At 43.0% G+C, this 20836-nt stretch overlaps 1 protein-coding gene across 10 annotated transcripts in view; it reads left to right on the top strand.

The window, feature by feature from the left end:
* The window catches only part of APBB2 (amyloid beta precursor protein binding family B member 2), a 357434-nt gene that overhangs the window by 53366 nt on the left and 283232 nt on the right, over positions 1-20836 (top strand). For 8 of the 10 annotated variants that reach the window (XM_065907601.1, XM_065907606.1, XM_065907605.1 and 5 more), the window contains exon 2: positions 18635-18776. The exons of 1 other annotated variant lie outside the window; for it this stretch is intronic. The gene's annotated coding sequence lies outside the window, so the exon portion shown is untranslated. Of the gene's footprint in view, positions 1-18634; positions 18791-20836 lie in introns of all 10 variants that reach the window. One more of the 10 variants, XM_065907599.1, reaches the window with a different exon arrangement.

Here is a 20836-nt window from a genome sequence, read left to right as displayed (position 1 = left end):
AGCATTGTGGGGAGATGAAGAGAAAGCTCAGCAAAGTCCAGACTCTGGGAAAGCCTACGGGACAATCGACCTGGTTTCTTCAGTGAAGAGATTGTTAAAAAAGAGAGAGACGGAGATGAATAGAACTTATGAAAATGTATCAACCAGCTGCAGTGTGTACACTTTATTTGCATTCTTGATTCAGACAAACAGTAAAAAACACAATACAACTGGGGAAATTTGAGCAATGGTCAGGTAACTGGTGTTAAGAAATTATGGTTAATTTTTATAGGCATGATGTTAGTGTGTTTATGTTTTAGAGTATCCTTATTTGTTAGAGAATCACATTGAAATATTTGTGGATGAAAGGATGTGGTGCCGGGATTAACCTTCAGACAGCCTGGAATTGGCGCGCGTGGTGGAGAGGAAGGGAGTGTGTGGGTATGAAGACGAACTGGATTGGGCATGAGTTGATAATTGCTGAAGCTGGATCATGGGCGCAGAGGTTCATTCATTCTTTCTACTTTTTGTGTGTTCGAAAGTTTCCATAATAAAAGGTATGAGCTAAGGGGTAAGACATGAAGCTTGTTTTTAAAGAATTGAAAGGACGTGAAGTTGGCATCTGGGAGGCTCAGGTTCTAGCCCTGGCTTGCTCTCCGAGGACCCATGTGACTTGGAGTCACCCATTCAGCACTCCCGGGCTTTACAGGCTTTCCTGAGTTCGTGAGTTCACTGGATGGGTCCTCATGGCCGCTGGTCACCTGGAATGCTGCTCTTTTGATAGAGACTTGGAGCCTGCACTCAGGAGCCTGGCATCAAGGAGCTGTGTTTATGAAGGGCATGGTTGGTTTCACTCAAGCTGTGTATTTACCAGATCCTGCTTCTAGACTTGTCATCTCCTTTTCCCCAGGGAAGCTGGCAGCATTCTGTAGTATGTATTGTCAGTTTGAGCTGATAGAACTTCAGGCAAAGAACAAAGCGACCTCCTGTCATTAGCTGAGAAGTCTTATCCATGAAGTTGATGCTGCCTGTATAGTGATTAAGGTGAGCTCAGGCTCTGTTCCCTGGACAAGTGGCTTAACCTCCCTTCCTCAGAGGGTTGTTGTTAGAATTAAATGAGTCAGTACCTACTGTGTGTTTTGAGCGGCGCCTAGCCCATAATAATGGCCCAATCAATGGTGGATGCTTTCCTTGGCTCCAGGATTAAGTGTTAGTCACTCAGTCGTGTCTGACTTTTTGTGACCCAATGGACTGTAGCCTGCCAAGCTCCTCTGTCTGTGGAATTCTCCAGGCTAGAATACTGGAGTGGGTTGCCGTTCCCTTTTCCAGGGGATTCCAGGGGATCTTCTCGAGCCGGGGTTCAAGTTCACCTCTCCTGCATTGCAGTTAGAGTCTTTACTGACTGAGCCACCAGTAGTTCTGCTTACATTTTGTATTTCTAGTTCTAGTTCTCAAAGGTTCGTTGAGGCTTAAGTACATTCGTTATACTCTGCTTCTTCCTTTTCTCCCTCTCTCCAATGGCAGGAACACATTGGAGAGCTCACCCCAGCCTATGGGACAGAAGAGGGTAGTCTGGGAAGGGAGCTAGTGATCAGAATCAGCCGCTTCGAGGTTATCCTATCTGCCCTGCCCGTTACCTGCCTGCTCATGGGCTGAGTTGTGGAGGAATTCGGCTGAGAGGGCAGAGATGGGGTGTTAGTGGAGCCGCCTCTGGAATCCACTCTCCTGGCTGCTGGTTATTTCAGTGGCTGTGTTCAGCTTCCTCAAGTCTCCTTTGGTTCCTCATTGATGATGGGGTGGTGGTAGGGAGAGAGGAATTCTCCCTGTCTTTCTGATCTGTCTAGTATTTTTTAAAAATCCCCTGTGTTGAGAAGGAAACCTGGTAATGCCCTAGCACTCACAGGGCAGGGAGATCAGAGGAAGTGTGGTGTTCTTAGGCGTGCTGACTAATTGCTTAGGCAGCAGGGATTCCGTCACTTCCTTTCTAAGGCCTGGTGATCTCAGACCCTTGTCCTCTCCGTCAAGGCCGGCAGCACCTGGGAAGCCCCTGCCGGTTCCTTACAGCCAGTTTGCGCTGGGCCCTGGATCACTGCCTCGCAGCTGTCTGAATCATGTCCCCGTCTTTGTTTTCCATCCTTGATGTTTCCGAATAAATAACATTGTTTTCCAGCACCCACACAGCAGCTTCCTGTCTTTTTTTATTTTAATTTTTGCCCTTAAGCCTATTGCTTTCCTCCTTAATGTTATTTCTTGATTGCCTTCATTTTCTTTGGATGCTTCTATTTATTTTGTGTTCATTAAGCTGAAAATAGGTTTACAAGCTTCTCTTGTTTATTCCCTGGATGAGATTCCAGTTTATAGATTATTCATATCCCTTTTCTTTTTTCTGCAGTGTTGAGGCACTTAACAGCTCATGGAAATTTCCTAATGACAAGGGAAGTAATGTCTCTATAAAACCTGACAGATGACATAGCGAACCCATAGAGAAAATAACATACCAGACTTAAGAGTTGAGAAGGCTAGATTTTACCCTGGTTTGAATTTCCATTCACAAATGGTGGGTCTTTGAACAAGTTATTTTTACCTTCTCCTACCTCTGTTTTCTCATTTGAAAGATGGAAATCTCTAGAGGTTGTTGGAAGATGATGTATTATTAGTACTGATAAAATTTAATAAATACTAGCTAATATTACTGTGGATATTGTGATCTTATTGAGCTTCACAGTATAGTAATTTTTTTGAGGTAGATCAGGTCATTTTCTTTATTTTCCTTAATGCATCTATTCCTTTGCTTAGAAAAAAGGTGGGGGGTGGGGAGAGAGAGGTAGAAAGTTAAGGCTCATACATTTCTTTCATATAGATGTAGCATGAAGGCTTGATGAGTTTGAGATCTGTCTAAAATCCTTTCCTCGAGGAAGAGTTGAGGTCTAAGTGGAGGACTGCTCTCTGCATCCTTATACTCCGGCTTAGGCTGGGTTCAGTACCGCCTGAGAAGACCTGGGGCTGGGGTGGGCTGTGTGTCTGGAGCTCCTCCTCCAGTCCGCTTTCACTGTCCTTGATTTAGAGCCATGTCCAGGCCTCCTGAGAGCAGGCAGTAGGCCAGGTGGCAGCGTGGTGCCGTGGGCAGACCTGCCCGCTCTCCTGCACGACCTTCTCGGCTCTGCTACGAAAGCTCTCTGCCCCTCCGTCTCCTCCTCCTGTGCGGGAGCTGTGCCGGGAGATGGTGTTGAGGAGCGGGACTCAGAAAGGTGCCTCCCCAAGGCCGGTTCCTTTCCTGGTTTGGAATGTGTCTCTGAGTCGTGCAATGGAAAGCTCCTGCTAAAGGAACCTCAGGCAGCAGCACCCAGGTTGTAGGGGCATTTTTGTGGGCAGTGGTAGCCTTGAAGCACCCTGGACCAGCGCTGCCCTGCCAAGAAAGGCTGGTCTGGTAGAGCTGGGACTTGATCTCAGCCAGTGGCTCTCACATCCGGGTGGGCCTGAGAAGGACATGGTTTTGCCAGAATACACATTCTGGGCTCTAAACCAGACCTACTGTCCAGACACGTACCTTTTGGAAAAGCTTCCTAGGTGCTCCTGAGGCCGACCTGGCTTTGAGCCATGGCTTGAGACAAACCAGAGTGACTGTTGATCCTCCCAGTTCTCGCAGCGGCCCTGCGAGTTCTGTGCTGTTGTGGTGTCCCTCCGGCGTGACACGTCCGCAGTCACACGGCCAGCGTGGGACGGAGCCAGGGTTTGAGCCCCGGCCACCTGGCCTTGGAATCAGCGCCCTTGCCCCTCCTCCTGCAGACAGAATGGCCTTGGGAGTGGGCTTCGGAGCGTATAGCTCCTATCGAAGTGCTGGGGAAACTGGCCCGAACCAGCAGTTTCCTCCTCTACTGACACTTGTATTTCTTGGTATGTCCTGGCTGGCTTCAGGTTTCAAGAGGACTCATACATTGGAGCCCTTATGTGTCCTGGTAGGTAGGGTTGAGGGCAGCAGAACACGTTTACAAGCCCATCTCGCCTATTTGTTCCTTCCACTTCCCTACTTATTATTCAGTAAGGGTTAGCTTGCTCCAGGGGTGAAAATTTTGGGGGTCATTTCTTTGGCTGCTTTCACTATAGCTAAAATGCTCTCCTAAGCGCCCTTCGAGGGTGCCAGGTTGTTTGAGAAAGCCTGAGGCGAGTGGCTTTCATTTTGTCTGCACTTGGGGAAAGCAGAACATAGTTCCGAGGGTCTGCAGTCTCTCGGCTTTAACAAGCCTGTGTTGGATGGTTGTTCGAGAAAGGCTTTCGTGTGGGAACCCTTTCAACTTGGAACTGAGAGCTTGATAGTTTAGAGAATACTCACTTCAGATTGACCTGCCCAGACAGAAAATTGTGGAGCCCTCAGGCAAACGCAGCAGGTGTGGAAGAACAATTGAAACCGGCCCTTGCTGTGTGCCAGGAATGGTCCTTTAGGACGCTGGCCCTCATCCCATGCTATCCAGGAGGCAGATGCCATGTGTATGCTCAGTCATGTCCGACTCTTCACGACCCCTGTGGACTGCAGGCTGCCAGGCTCCTCTGTGCATGGCATTCTCCGGGCAAGAATCCTGGGGTGACAGCTTGGATGCATGAGACAAGTGCTCAGGGCTGGTGCCCTGGGAAGACCCAGAGGGATGGGATGGAGAGGGAGGCGGGAGGGGGGATCGGGATGGGGAACACATGTAAATCCATGGCTGATTCATGTCAATGTATGGCAAAAACCACTACAATATTGTAATTAGCCTCCAACTAATAAAAATAAATGGAAAAAAAATAATTAAATGTTGCAAACCAATGAGCTAGCTACACTGAAAAAAAAAAAAAAAGAATACTGAGGTGAGTTGCCATTTCCTTCTCTAGGGGATCTTCCCAAGCCAGGAATCAAACCCGCGTCTCCTTTGTCGGCAGGCAGATTCTTTAACACTGCACCACCTGGGAAGCCTAGATGTTATGGCCCCCATTTTATAGAGGAGCGGTCAGACTCAGAAAGTTAACTGATGAACCAGTCTCCAGGTCACACAGATAAATGAGGGATGCAGTCGGGACTGGAACCCATTTCTCTCATACTCGAAAGCCTATGAACTTTCCTAAAACTGTGCACTCAGCTTCACAGTGGACAGTAACTTGCAGATGAAAGTTTTCTTTCCTAGAGTAACATCAGGATTTACTTTTGGATAAAGTGAATAAAATTAACACTGCTAAATGTTATCCTGAAATGAAAAGAGGAAGAAGGAATGAATGAATGGGTGGATGGATTGGTGAAGCTGGACTGGTGATGGATTTAGACAGCATGGGGATATTTCGTGTCCTCAGGGGCTCTGGTAATTTCCTTCAGAACAGTGTCTTTTGGGGATTTCTTCCCCTCCTTTTGTTAAAATAACATAGAATCTGGATGAAGAAGCATTTGTATTCTTAGCTACGTTTAATTCCTGACTTACTCTTGAATTTTCCTCCTCAATTGATTGTATTCCTGTTCCTCCCCTTTTGTCTTCTCCCACTTGTCCTTTCTAAAAGATTTTACTTGCCAGCATTACTTGGTCTAAAGTGGATAACATACGTAGTTTTCTTTTTTTTGGCTGTACCACACAACATGCAGGATCTTAGTTCCCCAACCAGGAGTCAAACCTGCGCCCCTGCATTGGAAGCATGGGTCTTATCCATTGGACTCCCAGGGAATTCTTATAATGTGTATAATTTTAACAGTTCAGATTTCTCTGAAAAAGCCTGAGAAGAATTAATAGAGCCATATCTATCAGTGTATGAACTGTGAAGATATAGAATAAGCTTTCCAACAAATGTTATTTTTATAATAATTCTTATGATTCCATTTCCACCTCAGCCATTACAGATGCCCCAAGGAAGCAAGCACAGGGGGAAAATTAGATATAATCATATTAATTATGATTTCACTTCTGTGGTTAAATAGATTTCCAACTAGAGCTGGAGTTGCTTCTTAATTAAACAAATATTTCTTGGGGGTCTGAAATCTGCCAAACCCTAATTTCACCTATTCTTTGGGTAATAACCCCATTTATGCTTTGGGTTGGTTTTTTAAGTTCTTAGCAGCCACTCTCAACATAATTTATTAGGTCAGAGTTTAGGAGTGTTATTCCATGAAAGCCCATTTCCCACGTGCTCGAAGGGTAACAGCATGTCTGTGTGTGTGTCTGGCTGTGTCGTATGTTCCTGCGTTCTCTCTCGCTCGTCTTCCTTTCTCTTCCTCCTCTCCTTTCTCTTGCCTTCTTGACTGAGTAGAAGTAGTACCAACATTAGTTTCAGTTAAAAGAAAATGGAATGGATCAGTGTTTCCCTTTCAGACCATCAGCTATATAATACTTCTTGTTTAGAAGGCATGTTCTTGTGCCTCGGATTTGAACTCGAAAACTGCTGAATTAGAGTTTCATGTGATCACTGATACCTTTAAACTATCAGTATAATGTTGTATTTCTCTCTTCGAATGAAAAGGTTATCTCATCCCCTCTCCCTCCCCAGCACCAAGTTAATATACTCTGATTAAAAATAAAAAACGAAAGTAGCCACTTTCAAATAAGAACCTTGGAATTAGAATTCAGCATTCGAGAAACTTTCATTACAAGCTTATTGAAATATGAGCTGTTTCATACACTGTGAATATCCTTGAATTATTGCTAGTAAAATATCAAATTACTTGACTTAAAAAAAGTTTAATGATGACCAGAGGCATCACTGTGAAATTCTAGTTCAAACTACGAACGATTTAAAATGAATCAGACGACAGACGCACAGACTTGGGTCTTGGTGGTGGGACTGGGTAGAACCAGGTTCTGGTCACTGCCCGTCAGCCGTGTGTCCCTGGTAAGCCTTTCGCCGTTCCGGACTCTGGTCTGCTCCTCTGTCCAGTGACGGATCGCTGTGACCTCCTTGTTCTGAGTCGAGCTCTGTGAGAAGAGAAATACAAGATGTTGACACATGCGCCAGTATGTTGGGGAGAGGGTTTTTTTCTCAGTAGGGGGACTTTTAAACTGAAATATTTAGAGATTGAAGGAACTACAGCCCATCGACCCATCAAGAATATACAAGTTAAAAAGAAATGATCAGGAGTTTCTTGTACTCATTCAGAACAACAGTGCTGTCCTCAGCCCAATTCCTGGCTATTGAAACCCAGCCGGGAAAGGGGCTTCCGGAAGGCAAGGCCAGCCCTTGTTGGACACACTGCATTCGACACATTTGTGCTCCGGTTGCAGGTATGTTTGTGCCGTTTCCTACCGTCCCGTATAGAGCGGGTGGTGGTAGGAAGTGGCCTGAGCCGTGTGTTTGCATATTAGAAGCCTATTTCTTGTCTGTTAGGAACCACCACTGTTGGAGGAAAGAAGCAAAGCGTGCTGCCTTAAAAGATTCCTCGGTATTGAGCCGTTTCAAACAGCTGGAGACTTAGGGGAAGAAATTGTAGTTTAGCAAATGACTTCTTGCCCATGCTGCTGTTTTCCACTTCTCTGTTCATTTATGGAGAGAATGAGGAATATATCAAAGGTGGAGAAGTATATAAAGACCAGTGTTCCTTAAACCGCAGTAATTTATGGACCTCTTCATTTAAAAGAAAAAATTACTCACAAACTCCCAGTGCTGACATAAATATTTTTATTATGAAGTAGCTTAAATATGTCTGAACATAAAACTAGGTATAAACTCCTTATGCTTCCAGCTCTTATGTAACTATAAAACAATGACAGATTTATAAATTTAAGCAAAATCAATAACACTCAAATTAACATTAATTTATCATGACATATAATTTTTTGGACTAACATTAAACCTTTCATTGGTAATGTGATCATGGTGCTGTCAGCCAAAGTCCCAGTTCATTTCTCCTTCCACTTCCCTGAATTCAGACCTTCCCTCATATAAAGCACCTTTATTTGGATGGAATGTATGGTTTTGGTTTTAATTTAGCTTCATTTAATTTGCTTCCTTGTCCTTCATGGTTAAATTTATACTACTAGGCGCTGCAATGATCAGAAACATAAAGGCAGACCCACTTTTGATCAAGCCAGAAGTTGGGACTTGGAGCCTCGTTTTATTGGACTGGGGGAGGAAAGCCTGGGGTCACTGGTTCCTGCTACACTGACTTCCGGATCTGCGTGAGAGTGAATGGTGTCATTTGCAAAATGTGGAAACCAAGGAAAAGTAGGCTTTGAGAGGAGATGATCAGTTTGAGGCTTAGGTTCCTAGCAGTGTGGCTAGAAATCAATCACATTCCCCAACTAAAGCATTGTAATCTGGATAAAACATTTTTTATGTACTTTTGGGATCATGGAACTAAGACAACTCCAGAGTCTCAACCAACCACCAGTTAGTAAGGTAAAACCCAAGCTGGGAGCTTTCTGTGTAAACAAACACGAAAGGCGGTTGCCTTCACCATCGCGGTTGAAGACTGAGCCTTGGGTGAGGGGCAGTGTCAGAAGGGCCTGTATCCCATTAGGACCTGTGAAAGAATCTAAAGTGGCCAGGTAGACAGTGCCTATGGGCTTTTGGCAGAACCAAATAAAAATCTTTCTGGAGAAAGATATCCCTTCTTTAGACCTTAGGACTCTCCTGACCAGTATCAACCAAATAAGAGTTCAAGATCAAAGATAGCTAACTCTTCTAGAAAACAAACCCCCGGGGGCCAGAGTCATCAGAAACAAATGAAGAAGAATAGACTTTACCCTGAAGACTTCAGATATTAAAATTTTCTGGTACAGAATATAAAAACCATTTTGAAATACTTTAAGGGATAAAATATAATTACGAATAAGTGCAAAGAGCGTGAGATAAAAATTGACTAGGTGGGGAGGAGTGGGAGAGGGATAAACTGGGAGTATGAAATGCACACTACTGTATATAAAATAAACAAGGATTTACTGTATAACACAGCTAACTATACTCAGTATCGTGTATAAACAATTATGGAAAAGAACTGAAAAACAGAATATGTGTATATATGTTTAACTAAATCCCTTTGCTGTATATCAGAAACTAGCACAATATTGAAAATCAACTACAATTAAAAAAAAATGATCGGGCATATTATTCAACCATAAAAATGAAGGAAATTCTTCCATTTACAACAGCATGAAGACATTATGCTAAGGGAATAAGTCAGAGAAAGATCTCACTTGTCTGTGGACTCTAAAAAGAAAACAATAGCAACAACAAACGCCAAACTCTTAGAAACAAATTAGGTGCCAGAGGTTAGGGATGGAGGAAGGGGGTGAAGGTGGTTAAGATGCAAATTTCTAATTACAAAGAAAATAAGTTCTAGGTAGATAATGTACAGCGTGGTGAGTGTAATTAACCAAACTATATTGTATATTTGAAAGTTGCTGTAAAAGTACATCTTCAAAGTTCTCATCGTGAGAAAAAAATTTGTTAACAATGTGAGGTAATTGATGTTATGAAACTGATTATGGTGGTCATTTTGCAATATATACCTATATCAAATATTATTGTATACCTTAAATTAATACAGTGTTTGTCAGTTATATATCACTGTGATGGTGGAGAGGAGTGTGTACAAAGAGCAGTATAAATGTAGGTGTTCTGTTTGTGTTGAAAAAATTTTGACCAGGTAGATTTGAGAAAAAAGAAACAAGAACAAAATGTTAGGGAAAAAATTATAACTGTTAAAAATGCAATAAACTAGATTAGGAACAACTAGAGAAGCAATTAATGAACTAGAAAAATAATATGTGAAGATATTAACCAGAATGTAACTTAGAAATAAAAAGAAAAACATGAAGGTGTAGTTGAAGGATATAAAAGCCATGATGAGATCTGTTCAGAATTGCAGAGAGATAATAGACAAAACAGAAGGAAGTAATATTTGAAAATCTAGGTTACAAATAATTTCCAGAGAGAGTTCATGAAGTACACAAATGACCAGCGTTCCTTAAATCCAGGTAATTTCTGGACCAATGAGGGAAACACAGCAAATACCAATAAGGATAAATAAATAGAAATTCATATCTAGACGTAAGGAAACCTAAATATGCCAAAATAAGGAAGGTGATCTTAAGAATACCCAGATAGGAAAGATAGATTGCTTATCAAGGGAATAATAGACCGACAGCTGACTTCTCAACAGCAGTATGGATGCTGGAAAAATATTTTCAGAATGCTAAAAGAAAATACTATTGATAGTATATCAGCAAAACTGTCATTCAAGAAAAAGGCAAAATATACTTTGCAAAAAAATAAAAACTTACTGTGGCACATTTTACTAAGAAACTTAAAGGATGTACTTCATGAAGAAGAAAGTGATTCCAGAAGGAAAGTCTGAGATGCAAAAAAGGAATGATAAGGAAATTGGTAAACATGTAGATAAATATCATTAAAATTAAATAAAAATAAAAATTCAGTGCCTTGGTCATACTAGTCACATTTCAAGGGACTTGTGGATAGTGACTTCTGTATTGGACAACACAGATATGACACATTTCCATCATCACAGGAAGTTCTCTTGGACAGCACTGTTGTAGAATAATGGGAGGGAAGTATACTGAGAGAGTCTCGGGTTCATAGACTTTACGATGCCACTGTTTATAAGAGCCACTGCTTTGGTATGTGTATAAGATTTAAGAAAACATTGCCAAAAGTGTTTAAGATGCCATTTTTTGTAAGATACATATCACTATTACCTTTGTGAAACTGGAAGAAATGTGCCTGTTTTGTAAGATGCATATCACTGTTACCTCTGTGAAATTGGAAGAGATGTGCCTCTTAGAATGGATGCAGTAGGGAGCAAGAGCATAAATGAACCAGGAGTTGTGATCCTAGTGGGTTGGACAGAGAATAGTCACGTGAGAGGTCTGACCTGGAGAGAACGCCTGGTGCATACTTGGCATAGAGTCTGTCTCAGTAAATTTTTGATGAATGAATGGATGATTTTATTGGATGGGTGAGGGGAGTCATCAGACTCTGTTGGTAGCTGGACTTGGCAACGTGGCTGAAGTCACCCAGAAGGTTTGTGTGAAGTTGTGAGGAGAGTCAGGATGAAGCTTTTGTGAACACCGTTTTTAATATTCTAGTGATCATATACAAAGGAGCCCAAGAAAGAACATTAGGAAAGATGGGGAAGAACCAGAAAGAGCTCAGGCCCCCTGAGAACATAGCATGAAGGGGTGAGATGCTGCGAGGACTCGGTTAAGATAAGGCATATGTATTCCTGAATAAGCGTCAGCCTGTCCTATGCAGTAGGAGATGCATTGAAGATCATAAATTTTCAATGTTGCTATTTCTTCCAGAGCGTCTGAGAAGGCTTTATGACGGAGGTAATATTTGGGCTGGGCCTCAAAGGACAAATAGCTGGCACATCAGAGTAGTAGGGTGAGGCAGTCCAGGCAGATGGGATGACTCCAAAAAAGCACGAAATTGTTGAGAAGATGTGAAACCCTTGGCAGTAATTCCTAATGAACCCGACTTTGCTGTGTCCAGCTTTTTTCTAGGAAAAAGTCTAATGTTGGTGAAGGAGCATATGTTCCTTAAGATCATAAGCATTCTTTTACTGATCTTAAGATGGAACGGAAGGTAATTAAAGTAACTCCAGACCTGGCCAGGTACCCCTACTACTCTGAATAGACCACGCTTTATGTATGATTTTCCCAGCACTCTCTCAGATTACACAGTTTATTACTGTATTTGGGGATTTAAGTTCTGTATTAATGCCTGTAGTATATTATTAAGATGATTAGTTACATGACAACCGTAGACTAGAGAGTGGGAAGCAGATTTAGCTTGCTAAAGTAAAGTTCACCAGATCAGAGTGCTAAGAAAATCCGGGGCAGATAGGACTTGGCCAAAAATCCCAGGTTCTTGATTTAAAAGCTGTGTAACATCAATCACGTCATTTGACCTCTTCACACCTCAAATTTCTACATTAAAAAAAATAGGCATAATAATAGTTCCTACTTCAGGATGAAAGATTAGTGGAAAGCACTTAGCAAAAGAACTATCCATTATTACAATAAAAACGTTCCAGAACTTTTTTCAACAAGGAAATACAGTAAGTCAGTGGTTCCCAGCTGCGGGACTGTTGTGGATCAGCCTCGTTTGGGGCCAGTTAGAAAAGTGAGGATCCGTGGACACTCCCACAGCCCTTGTACATCGTCTGCATACCTGGGCTTTGGACTCTGTGTTTTTTGGTAGGAACCTCCCAGTTTAGGAACCCTTGCTCTTGGGCAGAGTAACGTTTTGGTCTTTTTTTTTTTTTTTTTAAACCTTTTCTTTGCTATACAGTATTTTGAACATTAGCTCTTGGTATTTGTTGAGCATGTGAACTCTTCAGGTTTTTAATCCTGGAGATCATTGTGTAACTTTTCACTCCTGTAACTTCCTTTCCTTTCTCTTTCTCCTCCTCTCCTCATCCCCCGCACCTCCATCCCGTATTGAATTTTTAGACTGTTGGGTCAACTGTCTTCTGGACAGCCTAGTTCTCATGCCCTCCCCTCGGCTTAAATAGATTTTTAAAGGAAATTTTGTGAAGGCAGACGTTTGGCATGTTCAGTTTAGTTTCTAAAAAAAAAAATAGAGTTCATTTTTTTTATCCTTTAAAAAAATGACTACAGGAAATGATTCTAAAATAACTGATATTCCCCTTATTAAAACTGAGGTTGTGTTTGGATGGATTCCAGCATATGTTCGTTTTCCTTGGGTGGGGAGGGGGGAGGTATGGAGAGTGTTCTCCATGCCAAAAGACACAAATCGTAATCCCTCAGACCCAAGAGTGCCTTTCATATGGTGGCAGTTATTTGGCATATTGTAAAATGTAGCCTGGAGATTTAAGAAATAAAATGTTTACTGTATTTAGGTCAATTAGAATATTCCTTTTAACTTTCGTGTGTGGCTATTTTGGTGGAAAAAGAAACCATTATATTGCAGCAGAAGCATCCTTGCTACTTAACTCTGTTTAGTTTCTGTTTCTTACATTTCATGTGGATGAGGAATATCAGCTAAATTAGGGCAGAGATTTTGTTCAGTGCTAGATCTCCAGCACCTAGAATAGTGCCTGGCACATTGTGAGTGTTCAGTAAAAATGCACTAAGAATGAGGTAACAATTAACCCGAACTCAAAACTGCATCTCCTGCTACCTTTACAAGCTCTTGGGAAACTTCCTCAAGAGCTTGTGAAGGTAACAATATATCATATTTTTCTGCTATTCGGATTGGAAGCCGCCTGCATGGCCCATAACTCCCGGTGCCTCTTACAGATTTAACTGCATCTCATCACCTAGGTCTTTGCAGGAAGGGGCTGGGTCTCTTGTTTGTGGTTGAATCCACAGCGCTGTATCTGGCAGCTTTGTAGTTTCTTAGTAAATATGTGTTGAATGAATACACAGTGCTTTAAAAACTTACGTATGCCTTCTTATTTGGTTTCATTGGTTGAGAGTCCCATGAAACTGGCCAGTAGTATCATCCCACTGTTACAGATGATGAAACAAAAGGTAAAGAGTGTATGCTAGTTATCCCAGAAAGCCTCGGGTCATAAGTAGCAGAGCTGGGACCACAACCTCTACATCTGTTGGTTTCTTCATCCCTTATTTTTCCCAGAACAGCTTTTGTTGTTGTTTAGTCACCAAGTTGTGTCCAACTCTGTGTGAGCCCGCGGACTGCAGCACACCAGGCTCTCTGTCCTTCAGTATCTCCCAGAGTTCGCTCAGACTCATGTCCGTTAATCGATGGCGCCACACAAGCATCGCATCCTCTGTCACCCCCTTCTCCTTCTACCCTCATTCTTTCACGGCGTCAGAGTCTTTTCCATGAGTTGGCTCTTTGCATCAGGTGACCAAAGTATTGGAGCTTCAGCATCAGTCCTTCCAATGAATATTCAGGGTTGATTTCCTTTAGGAATGATTGGTTTGATCTCCTTGCAGTCCAAGGGACTCTCAAGAGTCTTCTCTAACACTACAATTCAAAAGCATCAATTTTTCCTCACTCAGCCTTCTTTATGGTCCAACTCTCACATCCGTACATGGCTACTGGAAAATTCAAAGCTTTCAGTAGACAGACCTTTGTTGTCAAAGTGATGTTCCTGCCTTTTAATACATTGTCTAGGTTGGTCATAACTTTTCTTCCAAGGAGCAAGTGTCTTTTAATTTCACGGCTGCAGTCATTGTCCTCAGTGACTTTGGAGCCCAAGAAAATAAAATCTGCCATTGTTTCAATTTTTTCCCCATCTACTTGCCATCTGGTGATGGGACTGGATGCTGTGATCTTAGTTTTTTGAATATTGAGTTTCAAGCCATCTCCTTCACTCTTCTCTTTCAGCCTCATCAACAGCCTCTTTAGTTCCTCTTCACTTTCTGCCATTAGAGTGGTATCATCTGCATATCTGATGCTGTTGATATTTCTCCTGGCAGTCTTGATTCCAACTTGTGATTCATCCAGCCCGGCATTTTGCATGATGTACTCTTCATATGAGTTAAATAAGTAGGGTAACAGTATACAGCCTTGTCGTTTGTATCCCTCTTCCAATTTTGAACCAATTTTGCTTCCGAAGAACAGTTTTTAGAACAATAGAAAGCATAATTTCCACCCTTCCAAACTGTTGCAACCCTCTTTACTTGAGAGCATGACAGGGGGCGTTACTGTATGAAACCTTTTCAAAATTGTCATGTCTCCACAGACTTCATTGGGTGCCAGTTTCGCTTATTTAGAATAGATTTCAGTTGCTGGTGATGCGTGATTTAAAACACAACCCTCATTATTTCAAATAACTTCTACTCTTTTCTCCCAAATATTTCAGGATGTGAAGTTATCAATACTCTCATTCTAAGTTTTTAAGATAAGATTTCCCACACCACAAAAGGAGTGTTCTCTGGCATAGTCTTGCCTGGTCCTCCTGATCATTTTGAGAGAGAAATCTCAGAAGTATTGAACTGGCTCGGCTAATATTCCTGGGATCAGGCTCAGGAAGGACCAGCTTTCCCTGTGATGTTAAAACGGGGAAAGCGCTGACCGCACGTCAAAGACTCTCAGATAGTGGCCGTATCTGGGGGCATGCTTGCCAAAGACACCGAGTGAAGGTAAAGAGCCACGTCGCACACAGTCAAGGTTCCCAGTAAGACAGGGTTTCAAAGTCAGTGAATCTGATCTAATTTCTGCTTAGTCTCTCGTTGAGAAGATAGTTTTGTGATTTCAGCAAGATTGTGCCAGATTTGATTAGCAGGTCAGAGTTCATTCTACCAGACTGCTAAATTTAAACTTACTGTCATTACCTTACAAATGACTTTCCAAGAGTTCCTAGAACAACACTCACTACCAAGCTTTGATTTCATTGTGAAATAGCAACAAGAATCTGATTCCTTTTGCCCTCTATGGATATTAACCTTTAGCATCAGAGCAGAGGCACAGAAGGGAATGAATAAACTGTCAATATTGTCTTTCCTCCAGGGTCCAGCCATGGAAATAGATAGTGGGGAAGAAGCAGTTTGGGGTGGAAAAAATAGGCATTTTTTTTCAGGCGCCTGACTCCTGAGATGAGGCGGGATGGGGCCATTGTGTTGGTCCCGGCGCTTACAAAGCCAGCTCACATCGTCCTTGGATGCAGCTTTTTTTAGCGACTTCACAGTTCCTGCCTTTGTGGTCCCGCTGCCCAGTAGGCACGGGGTGATGGGAGGGAACTCAATGAAGGCTTTTCAGGGAGCATTTCTGAGTTCGTCACTGCCATCTGTCCTCTGCTCTGCCTGACTCATCAGGCTGCTCACATCTGTGGGACATACAGGTTTCTGACTGGTGTGGATGCTCTAGGTAAATGCTGAGAAAGAAGTGAAGAGGAGCAGAGTGCGTACACTGTCACTCAGAGTCACTTAGAGGCAGTGAGGAGAAGTCCTGCTTACCCCCACACTTGTATCTGGCATAAGAGATGAAGCCTTAGGATTATTTTGTTTTAGTTATTGGTGACTCTCTTCTCTCCTTTCCTTCCTGTTCCTTCCTTCCTTCCTTTTCAAACAGTGTTTTATTAGAGTATAATGGACTTACAACACTGTTAGTCCTAGGTACATAACAAAGATTTGCTGTTTCTGTACTTTACAAAATGATCCCCACCCTGTTTCTTAATTTTTGAAATCAGTAATATCTCTTCCCTAAAACTTGAGTTGTTGCTCAGACTCGGTGTCTGGTCATTTAGTAGATCGTTCACCTCCAACAGTGGGGTGAGCACGCGTCCCTGTCTCACCCACAGGCGGCTCACAGGGGCCAGTGTTGTGTTCTCGTGTTGAAAACCTCTTGTCCTGCTTCAAGCAGTGGAGCCCTGCTGTCTTCAGCAGGACAGGTCCTGGGACCAGAGAGCTCTTGGCATGGCAGGCGGTTTCTGTTCGAGGCACCTGCTGCCTGCTCACACTGCAGCCCTTGTTTCTCCGGCAGAGCGGGTTATGGGCAGAGCCTCATCTAGTTCAGCTCAGCTTAGAGTCTCTGCTTTTCTTTTCCTGCGTACATTTCATTTTTGACAGAATACATTTCTTGTCTTGTTCTACTCGTTTTTCTAATGTGAATTTAACCTGTGGTGGAGGACGTGCTGAGACGTTGTAGTGGTGGATTGAGCGCTTGATCTCAGTGGAGCCAGTGATCTGGACTTATCCCTGGCCCACCAGCTGTGTGGCCTTGGAAGAGACATTTGACCTCTCTGGGCCACAGTGTCCTCCTTTGTAAACTGAGGACGTTGGCTTCTTAGAATGATGGGCTGCCAAGTACTCCAGTGTTGGTCAAAGTGTTCGTTGCTCAGTAGTGTCCGACTCTTCGTGACCCTACGGACTGTGGCCCACCAGGCTCCTCTGACCATGGAATTCCCCAGGCAAGAATACTGGAGTGGGTTGCCATGACTTTAAGATTCCACCATTGTGTTTTGTATTTTCTGAGATGCTAGGAATATCAGAAATGGCGTGTGGCAGTGTTTACTAAGGGCTCTGCTCCTGTGAAATCTTAAGTAACATCAGGACGTTTTTCATTAAGTGACAGTTGTATAGCATGGCTAGTGATAGAGAAATTTAGATGCATTAGTTAAGAGAGAGGAATAAGTATGTTCTTGTTTCTTTGTGACAGGTTTGCAAAATCAGTAAAAATTTCTTGTTCCTGGAAAAGTAGTTGTTCAGCCCTGGGGATGTTATTGGACATGTGGCTTTTGAACTTCTAAATGAAGAATTACAGAGTTCAGATAAATGAAGTCTTTTTAATTTTAGCTTTTATTCTTCAGATAAGAGGAAGCCCACAAATGAGGCTAATATATTATATTGCTATTCCATTTCTGATTCGCGTCCCCATGTTGTTTAATAAGAAAAACCTTATTTAAAAATATTCTGATTCTAAAAATGATATATATTATTTGTAGAAAACTTGGAAAAACACAAAGATGTAAACACAAATATGTCTAATTCCATGATCCAGAAATAGCCATTATTGTTCATGCTTTGAAATCTTTAGATTATATATACTCAATTTGTAGAACAAAACTGGGATTATACCACAGATAGATAACTTGATATCTTGTTTTTTTCCTGCTATGTTCCTTTTGAAATTATTTTTGCCACAGAGGTTTCAAATGAAGATGGAGATTAATGTAATATTATGCTTGGCACACTTGTGTCAAGGTCTGTGACTTACAGAAATAGAATTGTGGACCTAGTATCTGAAAATAACGTGTTTCATTCTCTCTTGAATCGATATTTGATGTATATTGATGCTGTCATAACTATTACTATAACTAACAAAAGACTTTTTAATCTGCTCTTAATTGTTCACTAGTTGCTTTTATAAGATTCCCTCATTTTTCTGTTTCTAAACTCAGGGAGCCTAAGTCATTTTAGCAGTTTTTCTGGATGCCGTGATTCTTCCAGCTAGAGCACAGTAGCTCGCGTGGGCCAGGCTGCAGGTTTGGCCTGAAGTAGGATAGCTAAGTGATTCCTTTTGCCTGAACATATTTTACATTTGATAATATTTATGATTCACTTGAATACTGGTTTTCATACATCATTTTCCTCTGTTAGGAAATGAAAGATGATTAGTTTCTCCTTTGGGTTATTTAGCCTGTGAACTTTTCTGCTACACTATTCACTTTGCATTGAAAATACATTCCAAATCCTGAACCTCACTGTAATTTTTTGTGGCCTTTCCCTTCGGTGTCTTTTGGTGGTGCCCTTTGAAGTCCTGAAATGCTTTTGTATTTGACTGAGATTAAATCTGGGTTTCATTTTACTTTTTTAAAACATATTGAGCAAGTTAATTTTCTGTTCGGGTTCCTAAGGGGAATGATCCCAGCCCTCTGTGTCCCAAGAATTCAGTCTGAGCCTTGCCAGAACATTCCTGTGGTTTTCCACAGGGCAGATCAGTGTGTTCATGAAATTTTAGTTGTAGCTCGTGTTTTCTGTGGTTAATTAAAACATCTGGCTTTTAAATTTTCCACAAACAGAGCATAAGCATTTGGCCAAACCTTTTTAGTAATAATTAAGCACTTCAATCCTCCCCCTCAGAATAGCCCACACTTGTAAGGTGTCTTTAGGAGACCTTGTAAACTGTTGTCTCTGTTCGTTAATGATTTTAAACGTTTGGGCGATGCTGGGGGTTCTCCTGCCAGACACGCAGTCCTGAGAGAGAGAGTGTGTGCCTGTGAATTCCCCTGACGGATTCCGGCCTCCCCCTCCAGGTCGGAGCTGCTGTGGGTGAGCTGCTGCCGTCCGTAGCCAAGCATGCTGTGGTTGGATCTGCCCAGCCGGGGAACAGAAACGTTCGCTGGATGGAAAATCCATAAAAGAAAGCTCCTGTGAAGGCCTGAGACAGACGATAGCGTGAGTAAGATCAGGTTGGTGTAAGATCAGAGGGGCTGGGTAAAGCGGATTGGATCACACGGGGAAGGTGGTTTTGTTCGTTTCATGGAGTGTTTTTGAGACAACCCCTCAATAATCATTCCCAGTTATCTGAGGGACTCCTGGCCATCGTACAAATGGCAGACAGCCTGACAAACTTCTGGACGCGGTGCATTTTATCCTCCTTTCTCTCTTTTCCTTCCCTCTCCTCTGTCCCATCCGCTCTCTCACAGAGACGAGAAGGAGGTCTTAAGCTTAGCAGATGTGCAGCAAACCACAACCAGAGGTCACCCATAGTTACTCTCTGATCTTGGCTTTATTTTGGGGAGAGAGCCTGGGCTTGTCCCGATGCTCTCAGAGACTTGCCCTCATGTGTTTCCACACCAGGAAGGGCGGATTGTGGAGACCTGCCACATTCTGGGGGAGGCGGGGTACTTCTGTGTGTGCTCCTTTGGTTTGCTTGGCAAGCTCTTCAGTTCAGTTCAGTTCAGTTGCTCAGTCGTGTCCGACTGTTTGTGACCCCGTGAACCGCAGCACACCAGGCCTCCCTGTCCATCACAAGACTCCCGGAGTTTACTCAAACTCATGCCCATCGAGTCGGTGATGCCATCCAGCCATCTCATCCTCTGTCGTCTCCTTCTCCTCCTGCCCCCAATCCCTCCCAGCATCAGGGTCTTTTCCAATGAGTCGACTCTTCACATGAGGTGGCCAAAGTATTGGCGTTTCAGCCTCAGCATCAGTCCTTCCAATGAACACCCAGGACTGATCTCCTTCAGGATGGACTGGTGGGATCTCCTTACAGTCTGAGGGACTCTCAAGCGTCTTCTCCAACACCACAGTTCAAAAGCATCAATTTTTCAGCGCTCAGCTTTCTTCACAGTCCAACTCTCACATCCATACATGACCACTGGAAAAACCATAGCCTTGACTAGATGGACCTTTGTTGGCAAAGTAATGTCCCTACTTTTTAATATGCTGTCTAGGTTGGTCATAACTTTCCTTCCAAGGAGTAAGCGTCCTTTAATTTCATGGCCACAGTCACCATCTGCAGTGATTTTGGAGCCCAGAAAAATAAAGTCTGATACTGTTTCTACTGTTTCCCCATCTATTTGCCATGAAGTGATGGGACCAGATGCCATGATCTTAGTTTTCTGAATGTTGAGCTTTAAGCCAACTTTTTCACTCTCCTCTTTCACTTTCATCAAGAGGATTTTTAGTTCCTCTTCACTTTCTGTCATAAGGGTGATGTCTTACTCTTAAATCTCTCTCCAAACCAAAGCTAGCAACACATTTGTTTTCAACAGTGTGTGCACGTGCTGTTAAGATACCCAGGATGAAGGAGAAGAAATGTCCTGCAAACAGTAGGAATGTAACTAAACGCAACACAGCCTCACTGTGAAGCAGGAGAAGGAAGCTGCATAACCCGCCTCACAGGTGGCAGTACGGTGGGAAAGGATTCATTGTGAGAAAGATCAGACAGGGCCAGGCGCTGGAAACACTTTGCATTCGGTGTTCAGTGGTACATGCAGTAAGCAGAGGGGAGTTACACGTCATAAGCAGAAGGGAATGAGTCAGCGGTCTTCAGGGCCTGTGAAGCACTGAGTGTCTTTTGGTTTGCCCACCCAGCATCTCTTTCCTCCTCCTCTCAATAAATCACGCGGCTTTCTCTGGGGCCATCAGTCACCCTTGCTTTGTTCTCAGCCCGTGTAGTCAGAGGAGGCGATGACTCCATTGCTTCTGTCGTGGGCATGTGACATCAGCTTGGCTAGTCAGGGTCACAAGGACCCGTTGTGGAGGTATGGAATTATGAAGCTGCTGCAGAGAGCTTTTTCCTGTCTGTGGGTTTGTTAAGCTGGAGCTGCTAGTGACCTTCTTTGCTACCACGTAGGAAGAGCCTTCTTGAGAGTGAAGTCAGCATAGAGGAAATCAGAGTAGGCTGATGGAGGAAAGGGAATGGGGGCAGGGGGACACATGCACACATACACCCACCTTACACCCACCACGGGTGGGCCAGACCCAGCAGCCCCCAAAGCCAGCAATTC

Source organism: Muntiacus reevesi, chromosome 16 (assembly GCF_963930625.1).
Source record: "Muntiacus reevesi chromosome 16, mMunRee1.1, whole genome shotgun sequence".
NCBI classification, from domain to species: domain Eukaryota; kingdom Metazoa; phylum Chordata; class Mammalia; order Artiodactyla; family Cervidae; genus Muntiacus; species Muntiacus reevesi.
This window is presented reverse-complemented; position numbering and strand designations above follow the sequence as displayed.